The sequence below is a fragment of the Eubalaena glacialis genome, chromosome 19, assembly GCF_028564815.1.
Source record: "Eubalaena glacialis isolate mEubGla1 chromosome 19, mEubGla1.1.hap2.+ XY, whole genome shotgun sequence".
Classification (NCBI taxonomy): Eukaryota; Metazoa; Chordata; class Mammalia; order Artiodactyla; family Balaenidae; genus Eubalaena; species Eubalaena glacialis.
In genome coordinates this window covers 53,280,645-53,292,231 of record NC_083734.1, presented here as the reverse complement: position 1 = coordinate 53,292,231, position 11,587 = coordinate 53,280,645, and positions in this window count along the sequence as shown.

Genomic DNA, 11,587 nt, shown 5'->3' with positions numbered 1-11,587 from the left:
AGGCAAGAAACACAAGAGAAGGAAAACACCTACAATAACAAACCCAAAACATTTAAGAAAATGGGAATAGGAACATACATATCAATAATTACCTTAAATGTAAATGGATTAAATGCTCCCACCAAAAGACACAGACTGGCTGAATGGATACAAAAGCAAGACCCATATATATGCTGTCTACAAGAGACCCACTTCAGACCTAGAGACACATACAGACTGAAAGTGAGGGGATGGAAAAAGATATTCCATGCAAATGGAAATCAAAAGAAAGCTGGAGTAGCAATTCTCATATCAGACAAAATAGACTTTAAAATAAAGACAATTACAAGAGACAAAGACGGACACTATATAATGATCAAGGGATCGATCCAAGAGGAAGGTATAACAATTGTAAATATTTATGCACCCAACATAGGAGCACCTCAATACATAAGGCAAATACTAACAGCCATAAAAGGGGAAATCGACAGTAACACAATCATAGTAGGGGACTTTAACACCCCACTTTCACCAATGGACAGATCATCCAAAATGAAAATAAATAAGGAAACACAAGCTTTAAATGATACATTAAACAAGATGGACTTAATTGATATTTATAGGACATTCCACCCAAAAACAACAGAATACACATTTTTCTCAAGTGCTCATGGAACATTCTCCAGGATAGATCATATCTTGGGTCACAAATCAAGCCTTGGTAAATTTAAAAAAATTGAAATCGTATCAAGTATCTTTTCCGACCACAACGCTATGAGACTAGATATCAATTACAGGAAAAGATCTGTAAAAAATACAAACACATGGAGGCTACACAATACACTACTTAATAACGAAGTGATCACTGAAGAAATCAAAGGGGAAATCAAAAAATACCTAGAAACAAATGACAATGGAGACACGACGATCCAAAACCTATGGGATGCAGCAAAAGCAGTTCTAAGAGGGAAGTTTATAGCAATACAAGCCTACATCAAGAAACAGGAAACATCTCGAATAAACAACCTAACCTTGCACCTAAAGCAATTAGAGAAAGAAGAACAAAAAAACCCCAAAGCTAGCAGAAGGAAAGAAATCATAAAGATCAGATCAGAAATAAATGAAAAAGAAATGAAGGAAACAATAGCAAAAATCAATGAAACTAAAAGCTGGTTCTTTGAGAAGATAAACAAAATTGATAAACCATTAGCCAGACTCATCAAGAGAAAAAAGGAGAAGACTCAAATTAATAGAATTAGAAATGAAAAAGGAGAAGTAACCACTGACACTGCAGAAATACAAACGATCATAAGAGATTACTACAAGCAACTCTATGCTAATAAAATGGACAACCTGGAAGAAATGGACAGATTCTTAGAAATGCACAACCTGCCGAGACTGAACCAGGAAGAAATAGAAAATATGAACAGACCAATCACAAGCAATGAAATTGAAACTGTGATTAAAAATCTTCCAACACACAAAAGCCCAGGACCAGATGGCTTCACAGGCGAATTCTATCAAACATTTAGAGAAGAGCTAACACCTATCCTTCTCAAACTCTTCCAAAATATTGCAGAGGGAGGAACACTCCCCAACTCATTCTACGAGGCCACCATCACCCTGATACCAAAACCAGGCAAAGATGTCACAAAGAAAGAAAACTACAGGCCAATATCACTGATGAACATAGATGCAAAAATCCTCAACAAAATACTAGCAAACAGAATCCAACAGCACATTAAAAGGATCATACACCATGATCAAGTGGGGTTTATTCCAGGAATGCAAGGATTCTTCAATATACGCAAATCAATCAACGTGATATATCATATTAACAAATTGAAGGAGAAAAACCATATGATCATCTCAATAGATGCAGAGAAAGCTTTTGACAAAATTCAACACCCATTTATGATAAAAGTCCTGCAGAAAGTAGGCATAGAGGGAACTTTCCTCAACATAATAAAGGCCGTATATGACAAACCCACAGCCAACATTGTCCTCAATGGTGAAAAACTGAAACCATTTCCACTAAGATCAGGAACAAGACAAGGTTGCCCACTCTCACCACTATTATTCAACATAGTTTTGGAAGTGTTAGCCACAGCAATCAGAGACGAAAAAGAAATAAAAGGAATCCAAATCGGAAAAGAAGAAGTAAAGCTGTCACTGTTTGCAGATGACATGATACTATACATAGAGAATCCAAAAGATGCTACCAGAAAACTACTAGAGCTAATCAATGAATTTGGTAAAGTAGCAGGATACAAAATTAATGCACAGAAATCTCTTGCATTCCTGTATACTAATGATGAAAAATCTGAAAGTGAAATTAAGAAAACACTCCCGTTTACCATTGCAACAAAAAGAATAAAATACCTAGGAATAAACCTACCTAAGGAGACAAAAGACCTGTATGCAGAAAATTATAGGACACTGATGAAAGAAATTAAAGATGATACAAATAGATGGAGAGATATACCATGTTCTTGGATTGGAAGAATAAACATTGTGAAAATGACTCTGCTACCCAAAGCAATCTACAGATTCAATGCAATCCCTATCAAACTACCACTGGCATTTTTCACAGAACTAGAACAAAAAATTTCACAATTTGTATGGAAACACAAAAGACCCCGAATAGCCAAAGCAATCTTGAGAACGAAAAATGGAGCTGGAGGAATCAGGCTCCCTGACTTCAGACTATATTACAAAGCTACAGTAATCAAGACAGTTTGGTACTGGCACAAAAACAGAAATATAGATCAATGGAACAGGATAGAAAGCCCAGAGATAAGCCCACGCACATATGGTCACCTTATCTTTGATAAAGGAGGCAAGCATATACAGTGGAGAAAAGACAGCCTCTTCAATAAGTGGTGCTGGGAAAATTGGACAGGTACATGTAAAAGTATGAAATTAGAACACTCCCTAACACCATACACAAAAATAAACTCAAAATGGATTAAAGACCTAAGTGTAAGGCCAGACACTATCAAACTCTTAGAGGAAAACATAGGCAGAACACTGTATGACATAAGTCACAGCAAGATCCTTTTTGACCCAGGTCCTAGAGAAATGGAAATAAAAACACAAATAAACAAATGGGACCTAATGAAACTTAAAAGCTTTTGCACAGCAAAGGAAACCATAAACAAGACCAAAAGACAACCCTCAGAATGGGAGAAAATATTTGCAAATGAAGCAACGGACAAAGGATTAATCTCCAAGATTTACAAGCAGCTCATGCAGCTCAATAACAAAAAAACAAACAACCCAATCCAAAAATGGGCAGAAGACCTAAATAGACATTTCTCCAAAGAAGAGATACAGATTGCCAACAGACACATGAAAGAATGCTCAACATCATTAATCATTAGAGAAATGCAAATCAAAACTACAATGAGGTATCATCTCACACCGGTCAGAATGGCCATCATCAAAAAATCTAGAAACAATAAATGCTGGAGAGGGTGTGGAGAAAAGGGAACACTCTTGCACTGTTGGTGGGAATGTAAATTGATACAGCCACTATGGAGAACAGTATGGAGGTTCCTTAAAAAACTAAAACTAGAACTACCATATGACCCAGCAATCCCACTACTGGGCATATACCCTGAGAAAACCATAATTCAGAAAGAGTCATGTACCAAAATATTCATTGCAGCTCTGTTTACAATAGCCAGGACATGGAAGCAACCTAGGTGTCCATCATCGGATGAATGGATAAAGAAGATGTGGCACATATATACAATGGAATATTACTCAGCCATAAAAAGAAATGAAATGGAGGTGTTTGTAATGAGGTGGATGGAGTTAGAGTCTGTCATACAGAGTGAAGTAAGTCAGAAAGAGAAAAACAAATACAGTATGCTAACACATATATATGGAATCTAAGGGAAAAAAAAAAAAAAAAGAGGTCATGAAGAACCTAGTGGCAAGATGGGAATAAAGACACAGACCTACTAGAGAATGGACTTGAGGATATGGGGAGGGGGAGGGGTGAGATGTGACAGGGTGAGAGAGTGTCATGGACATGTGTACACTACCAAATGTAAAATAGATAACTAGTGGGAAGCAGCCGCATAGCACAGGGAGATCAGCTCGGTGCTTTGTGACCACCTAGAGGGGTGGGATAGGGAGGGTGGGAGGGAGGGAGATGCAAGAGGGAAGAGATATGGCAACATATGTATATGTGTAACTGATTCACTTTGTTGTAAAGCAGAAGCTAGCACACCATTGTAAAGCAATTATACTTCAATAAAGATGTTTAAAAAAAATAAATAAATAAAAAAAAAACAAAACAAAATGTGGTCCCTCCATACAAGGAGTATTATTCAGTCATAAAAAGGAAGGAAGTTCAACACACACTACGACATGGATGAACCTTGAAAACATGGTGCGAAGCGAAGGAAGCCAGACACAAAAGGCCACGTGTTGTATGATTCCATTATAGGAAGTACCCAGAACAGGCAAATCCATAGAGGCAGAAAGGGGATTGGTGGTTGTCGGGGGGTGGGAGTGAGGGGGTAGGCAGGGGAATAAGTAGGACATGATTGATGATGGGCACAGGGTTTCTTTTTGAGACAATGAGAACGTTCTGGAACGAGATAGAGGTGGTAGTTTCACAACACTGTGAACCATTCACTTAAAAATGGTTTATTTTAGGTTCTGTGGATGTCACCTCAATAAAATAAAATAAAGACAACAACAACAACAATAGTAATAATAATACCGAGTGCCAGCTGTGTGCTGGACAGGGTTCTAAGGGTGTAGCTGGGAACCCTACTATCCCCCTTTTATAGCTGAAGGAATCAAAGCTCAGAGAGAGTGAGTGACATACCCAAGGTCTCCGGGATAACTGTGTTTGAGGAGGAACTCAGGAAAGAGGATGACAGGAATCACGCAATGGACAGGAAGTAGCTGCCAGAGCCCCAGCCTGGAAGGGGCATCTTGGGCCCCCAGAGCTGGCCATGGAAGGACATCGCACCCGCTGGCCGGGCAGGAGGCGCCGCCCAAGCCCTGAGCCCTCCACTGGCTCCTTGGAGAGGCCGTTGCAGCAGACACCAGGACCACACTCCACCCGGCGTCCAGAGTGACCTCTGGAGGGCCATCTTGACCCTGTCATACCCCCTCTCCTTCACCCCCTGAGGCTCACACGCCCCTCCCTGGTCCCTGCCCCTTGGCCTTTAAAGGAGCAGCTCCCCTGCAGTGATGAAAGCACAAAAGCAGTGCCCTGTCTTGCTCCAGGAAACAGCTGCTGATGGCACACAGTGGCCGCAAAGATTTTTCTTTGTAATTGGTTAAAATAAATAGAAGAAGATATTTTTGGGTTATCATTATCAGCGTAAGAATATAAGGTGATAAATTCGTCCGGTGTGCGCGGGCCTCGGGACACAGCTGTGACGCCCCCACCCAGGGGTCTAAGGACTGAGGTCAGGGAGGTGACTCCACCACCTTAGCGGGACCCCTGGGGCCTTCCCGCCCACCACACTCGAGCGGACCCTCCGCCTCCCGGTCTGGCTTCTCCCTCGACCAGGAGCCCTCCCACCTGCCCACCTGCCTGCGTGGGCCTCACCTCCCCCTCCTCTGAGAAGCATCCCTGACCCCCGACCAGGGCGATCCCTCCCCCTGCAGGGCCCCTCTTCCCACCACCCACACCTCCGCTGTATGGGGCTGGCTGATGATGACAACTGAGCACAGACGCGACTTTCATCTGCGGGTTCCGGGAGCCTCTCAGCCTGTCTGCCATGAGCAGCTCTGTTCCCAGGGTGGGCCACACGCTCTGCCCGGGCGCCCTCGGGACCCTTGGGAATCCCTCCAGCTCTGTGAGCACGGCCATGTGCTGGCTGCCAGGAGAATCAGCACCAGGAGGGGACACCCAGCCCTGAGCCTCGGGGACAGATGACCCAGCAGGACACGAGCAAACCTGGGCAGAAGCCACCCCTCGGCGTCATCCCAATTCAGCCCCAGGTGGACGAGAAAAGCCCCACCAGGGGCCTGGAACGGAAGGGCCGGGCTCCGGACCCCTGCCCGGGCCACCATCTGTCCTGACAGTCGGCCCGTCTGCCCGGGCAGCCTCTCCTCGCAGCCCACCATCTGCCCAGCCCACTTAGCCCTCCTCCTTGCTCTACCAGGGCCCTCAGAAGGGCACAGGGCAGGAGCCAGAGCCCAGACCTGACTGCCTCGGACCAGCCCCATCTGGCACCCCTAAGGGGAAGGGGACAGCAGAGCCCCGCCAGGGCAGGGGCCACCTCCAAGACTCTGCCTCGCGACTGGGGGTGGCGGAGGGAGGAGGACAGAGGGCTTTGCACCTGGAGGAGGCAGCACACCCCACCTCGTCCCTGCTCCCCTGAGGCCCGCGCGGCCGGGTCCAGCTCCTCAGGTGTCCCTGCTGGAGAGGCCTTGACCGCAGCCCTCACCCAGACCTTCAGCCCCCACTCAGCTCGCTCTTCCAGGTCCCTGGTCAGCACCTTCCCCTCCCCAGGACCGCCAGGGCCTGAGAAGGAAGAAGAGCCACTTCTATCCAGGGCCCAGTCCAGGCTGGTGAGGGAGCAGGACACCAGAAGCCCCAGCTCTGCCCCCAAGGCCCACAGCCAAGTGCAGGCCCCGTCGTGGCGACCCCAACCCGCCCCCCCCATCATCTGCTCAGAGGAAACCAACATCCATGGCAGGGCCTCCCGTGGGGACCCACCTTGGGCACAGGGCATCTCGGGCCCTTGGGAGACGGCAGCCGAGCCCGGGAGTGTCAGCTGCAGCACGAACACCCCGAGAGGTCAGGTCGGGTGACGAGATGAGACCTCAGCCCCTCCCTCCGCCTCAGGAACCCCCGTCCGTGAACCCCAGCCCCGCCTCCTCCCAGGATTCCCCTCACTGTGTGACATGATTGCTCCTCCACAGACAAGATGGTGGGCGGGCCAGTTGTCCTTGGTGAGAGGGGCTGGCTCCTCCCTGGGGAGGGGGGAGGGGGGAGGGGAGGAGGGGCAGAGCCCGCCCCCCACCCTCATGAGCAGGGCTCGGCCACCTACCCTGCTTTCTGCTGGAGGGTCAGCCCCTGGCTGTGCCTGGCTGTGCCTGGCTTCTTCCTGGTGGGTCAGACGCGGAGGCAGGTCCACACTGCAAGCCACAGAGGGCAGCCTTGCAGGTGGTCAGCCGCTCTGTCTGGTCCCACAGCCCCCCACTCCCCAGCCTGGAAGTAGCCCCCAGGCGAGCACCCAGCAGGGAGGACGGCGAGGGACCGGAGGATAAGAGCCCCCCGACTGCCGCTGTGTCCCCTCCCCCACCCCAGGAGCAAGCAGCCAATGGGGCCTTGCCGCACCACCCCCTTCACGACCCTCCTGCGGGACCCCCAGGAAGAGCTTCCATTTACCAAGCGTGATGCCTTCCAGCTGACACACCATTCACCACGAGACATCCTGGAGCAGGTGGGTGCCCTTCCCGAAGTCCACCGTATTGGACCACTTCCCATTCCCTCCCGGGGCAGGAGTCTGGGCCCAGAGCCTCAAACCTCCAGTGCACCCACCAACTCGTCACCTCACTTCAGTGACACCCAGCTGTCCCCACCAGCCTCAGTCAGATAACCACGCAAACGTCTGCTTTCCGTGCAGGAGCAGGTGGAGGAGAGCCCGAGTCAGCCGGGTGGGAGGAGAGGGGCCAGGGAGCCAAACCAGCTCTGCAGCTGTCACCATCACGAGGCTGGGGACAGCACCACCAAACCCACCTCTGCACACCCTGCAGGGCACAGGAGCCTCTGTCCTCCCTTGGCTCCCCAAGCCTGGCCGGAGAGGGTGGGCAGTGGCACTGACTGGGGACAAAGTGTGGGAGACCCCAGCCGGCTGCTGAGACCAAAGCCGGTGGAGCCATGGCTGGACAGCACCACCTGGTGGACATATCGGAGACTACAAAGCCAGTCGGCGTTTTCGTTCCGGTTCTGGGATTTTTAGTCTGGGGAATTCTTCCCCTTTTCCCAGGGGGGCTCTGTGACTATCAGAACCCCCTGCCCTCTAACCGGATTCTGCTTAGATATGGCTCGTTATCAGAGGGCCCAACCCAGGCACTTCAAACAAGGCAGGAAAACAAACCCCCCAAAGAAAGAGCTTCTGGTCAGCAAGCCCCCTCCCCAACGCGGGCATGTCTGTCACCCACTGTCCAAGCGAATCGCCCTTCCTCCCACCACTGATGTGACAGGCACCTGTGACCTGCCTTTTGAGGGGGAAAATCAGAAATCCCTGGCCAAAGAGGGGCAAATCAAGCCTAGGAGAGTATAGTGAACACAGTTGGCTGAAACAAACATAACACATAAAATAGAAAAATATACAGAAAAAGGGGGAATAGACAAACCAAAACAAAACCTCATGGGAAACTCTTTGGAAGTAAGTAGGGCCCAACTTGCTACTCCAAATATTGTTCACTAAAAGAAAAAGAATTAATGATTTCCCTTTTTAAACTATATTTCAGGATAACCTGATAACTCTAGTTGACAAGGGAAGGTTGGTTTAACAGAATTGTAGCTGCTCATTGTGAAACGATGATACCATGAGGAAATCACTATTTTGCAAGCTCTCGTGAAATAATTATTTCTCAAAATGGTCCTGAATGGATAGACCATTGATGAAAGACGTTACCAAGGAGCTCTGAGACCTGTTGGTCAATCTTAGCATCACAGGTGTGCCTCCGAGTGAAACTCAGAGCCCCAGCCACAAAGGGTTCTGGCAGAAAGATAAGCCTGAATCAAGCTTCCAGAGCTAAACTCCCATTTCCAGGAAAGGTGGGGATGAAGTGACAGCAATCAGACCCAGAATATGTGGGACATTCAGCAGGACAACAGATTTGGTTTCTGCAGCAAGTCATGTCTGGTGGAAATGGGGAGGGGGTCCTGATCTAGATTAAGAGAGATTTAAGAGACACAACAATTAAATTAACTTGTGGTCCTTGTCTGGAACACGATTTAAACAAACCAACTGCAAAAAGGTATTTTTGAGACCATCAGAGAAATTTGGTTATAAATAGGGCATTAGCTGATACTAAGGAATTACTGTTAATTATGACATTGTGCTAATGGAGCTGTAATTATGTCACAAAGTTTCCCATATTTGGAGAGTTGCATCCTGACATTTGACGGAGCAGAGTTACAGAATGTCTGCTACAGGCTTGAAAATACTTCAGCCAAAGGTAACAGCAAAGAACAAGAAAACAGCAATAGATGAAGTAAATGTGATGATTCTTGATAATTGTCAAATTGGGGGAATGCACACATGAGAATTTATTGTGCTAATCTATCTTTAAGTACTTTGAAAACTTACATTATAAAAAAAAAAAATGGAAAGAAAAACATGTCCTGTCTCCTACAAACCTCACCTGGCATAGAAATTTTAGAAGTTGCAAAAGTTGACCCATCTTGTATCCCTGACCCCCACCTTCTCTCTTGCTCAGGGAATATTCATTTGGGGGAGGGAAACTCTATGGTGTCATCATTGCTCTTTTATGGTTCCTGTACCCACAAGCCCATGGGGCTCTCGCTGCAGGGCTGGGCACCTGGGGGGGAGTTCCTACTGGGCCCCCACCAAGCATCCTGGATGCCTCTCATCTCCTCCACACCCCTCGTGGACTTTCAGAACCAGTTCAACATTGTGCTGGGGAAGGAGCTCACCCAGAGGTCCTATAGCCCCTACACTCCCTCTCTGTGGCTGGCAGAAAAATGGCCCCCAAGATGTCCTCATCCCAATCGCTGCAACCTGTGAATATGGTACCTTATATAATAAAAGGGACTTTGCAAGTGTGACTAAGGATCCTGGGATGGGAGGTTATCCAGGATGATCCAGGTGGGCCCAGTGTCATCATCACAAAGGTCTTTCTAAGAGGTCAGGAGGTCAGCGAAGATGTGACAACAGAAGCAGAGGTTGGAAGGATGCAACATAGCTGGGGACCATGGGCCCAGGACCACAGCTGCCCCTAGAAGCTGGAAAATGTGAGGAAATGGATTTCCCCTTGAGCCTCCAGATGGAAGGCAGCCCTGCCAACTCCTTGATTTTAGCCCAGTGAGACTTCTGACCTCCAGAACTGTAGAGAATGATGTGTGTTATTTTAAGCCACTGAGCTTATGATCATTTGTTACAGCAGCCACAGGAAGCTCATGCACTCTGCAAGGCTCATCTGAATGCTGGACTCAAGGGAGCTAGAGGGACTGAGAAGGTCACCCTGGTGGTTTGAGGGCAGGTGATACATCAGCGACCTCCCTCCACTCCTCACCTCCCTTCCTCCTTGGCCTCCACCCTTGACAGGGTGCAGGGGCAATCCCGCAGTGAATCAGCCCCCCTGGGCAGGCTGCACTAATTCTCTGTGAGACAGAGCTGTTCCCCCCCAGCCCCTCCACCGACCCCAAGAGGCCTGGCCTTGGCAGCCTGTGGGAGACAGGACCCCGCACATATGCTCTCCTCCCTTCTCTGGCCCTCGCCCTGCCTCCCTGCCTGGAGTGCAGGCTCTTGATTTCAACTCTCTGCATCCCCAGCTCAGCCCACACACCTCCAGTCATCACCCAGTGTCCTGTGACATGGAGCCCGTTACTATCAACAATGCTGTGATGACAGGAGGGCAGGTGGGGATGACCATGGGACCGCATAAAGGTGGTTACCTGCCCAAGGACTTTCACTGCACGAAAGGGACACTTCCTGTCCCCAGATAAGGATGATGTGTTGGGAGGAGCAGGCCTGGCAGTGATATGCTGGATATCCCCTATCTGCCCATCATGGCCAAAGGTAGACCCTTATCTGTCATGATACGTCCCTTCTTCATTATCAGGGCATAAACAGCATCCAAATAGTTATAAAATAGATGGTTCTGGAGATGGCAGGTCCTCCAAAAGTCTTACGGGAGAAGGTTCTGTGATAACAGCCTGATGAACAGAGATGCCATCTGTCGTGTTCCTTTGCCCGCAGTGTCTGGAAGAGTCCACAGCCGACTCCGGACTTCAGCACCTGCCACTCCTACCCCACCATCTTCGTGCCTCTTAGAGCCGCTGCCCCACCCCACTAAGGTGGCCAGGTGCTTTCTGGGAGCCAGCGGAGGAGATAGAGAGACCTCAAACACTGCCCCGTGGCCCAGCCCCCTGGAGCTGCCACCCCCTCTCTCCCCCTGCCCATCAGATCTCAGCCACTGGGGCAAGAGGGGAAAACCATTTACACCAACACATTCAGGAAAAACCCCTTTGGAAAATTCTAGGCCTGAGTCCTGAGTGCCCCTGGAGACCACGGCTGGTGGCAGAGGACTGGAGTTCCAAGAAGAGAATAGGGAAAAAGATTTATACCCAAAACAAGTAGGGGACAATGACAAAGCAAGTCTGAAGAAAAAAACACCCAGTAGATGAACTCTACGGAGGCCGAGGGGCTCTGAATGATGCTGTGACTTTCAGAAGAGCGGGTCCCAGGCAGTGGGTTCCTGGGGGGTGGGAGGTGCTCAGCCAAATACAGGACAAAGGATTTGATCAGACCTGGCCAGCGGGGTCACAAAAGGGAGGGTCCTGGCTGCCCCCCAGGCAGTCAGGAACTGAGCAGCCTCGGGGTCATTGTGGGGGGTCCAGGTGGGAAGGGAGGAGTGATGCCAGCAAATG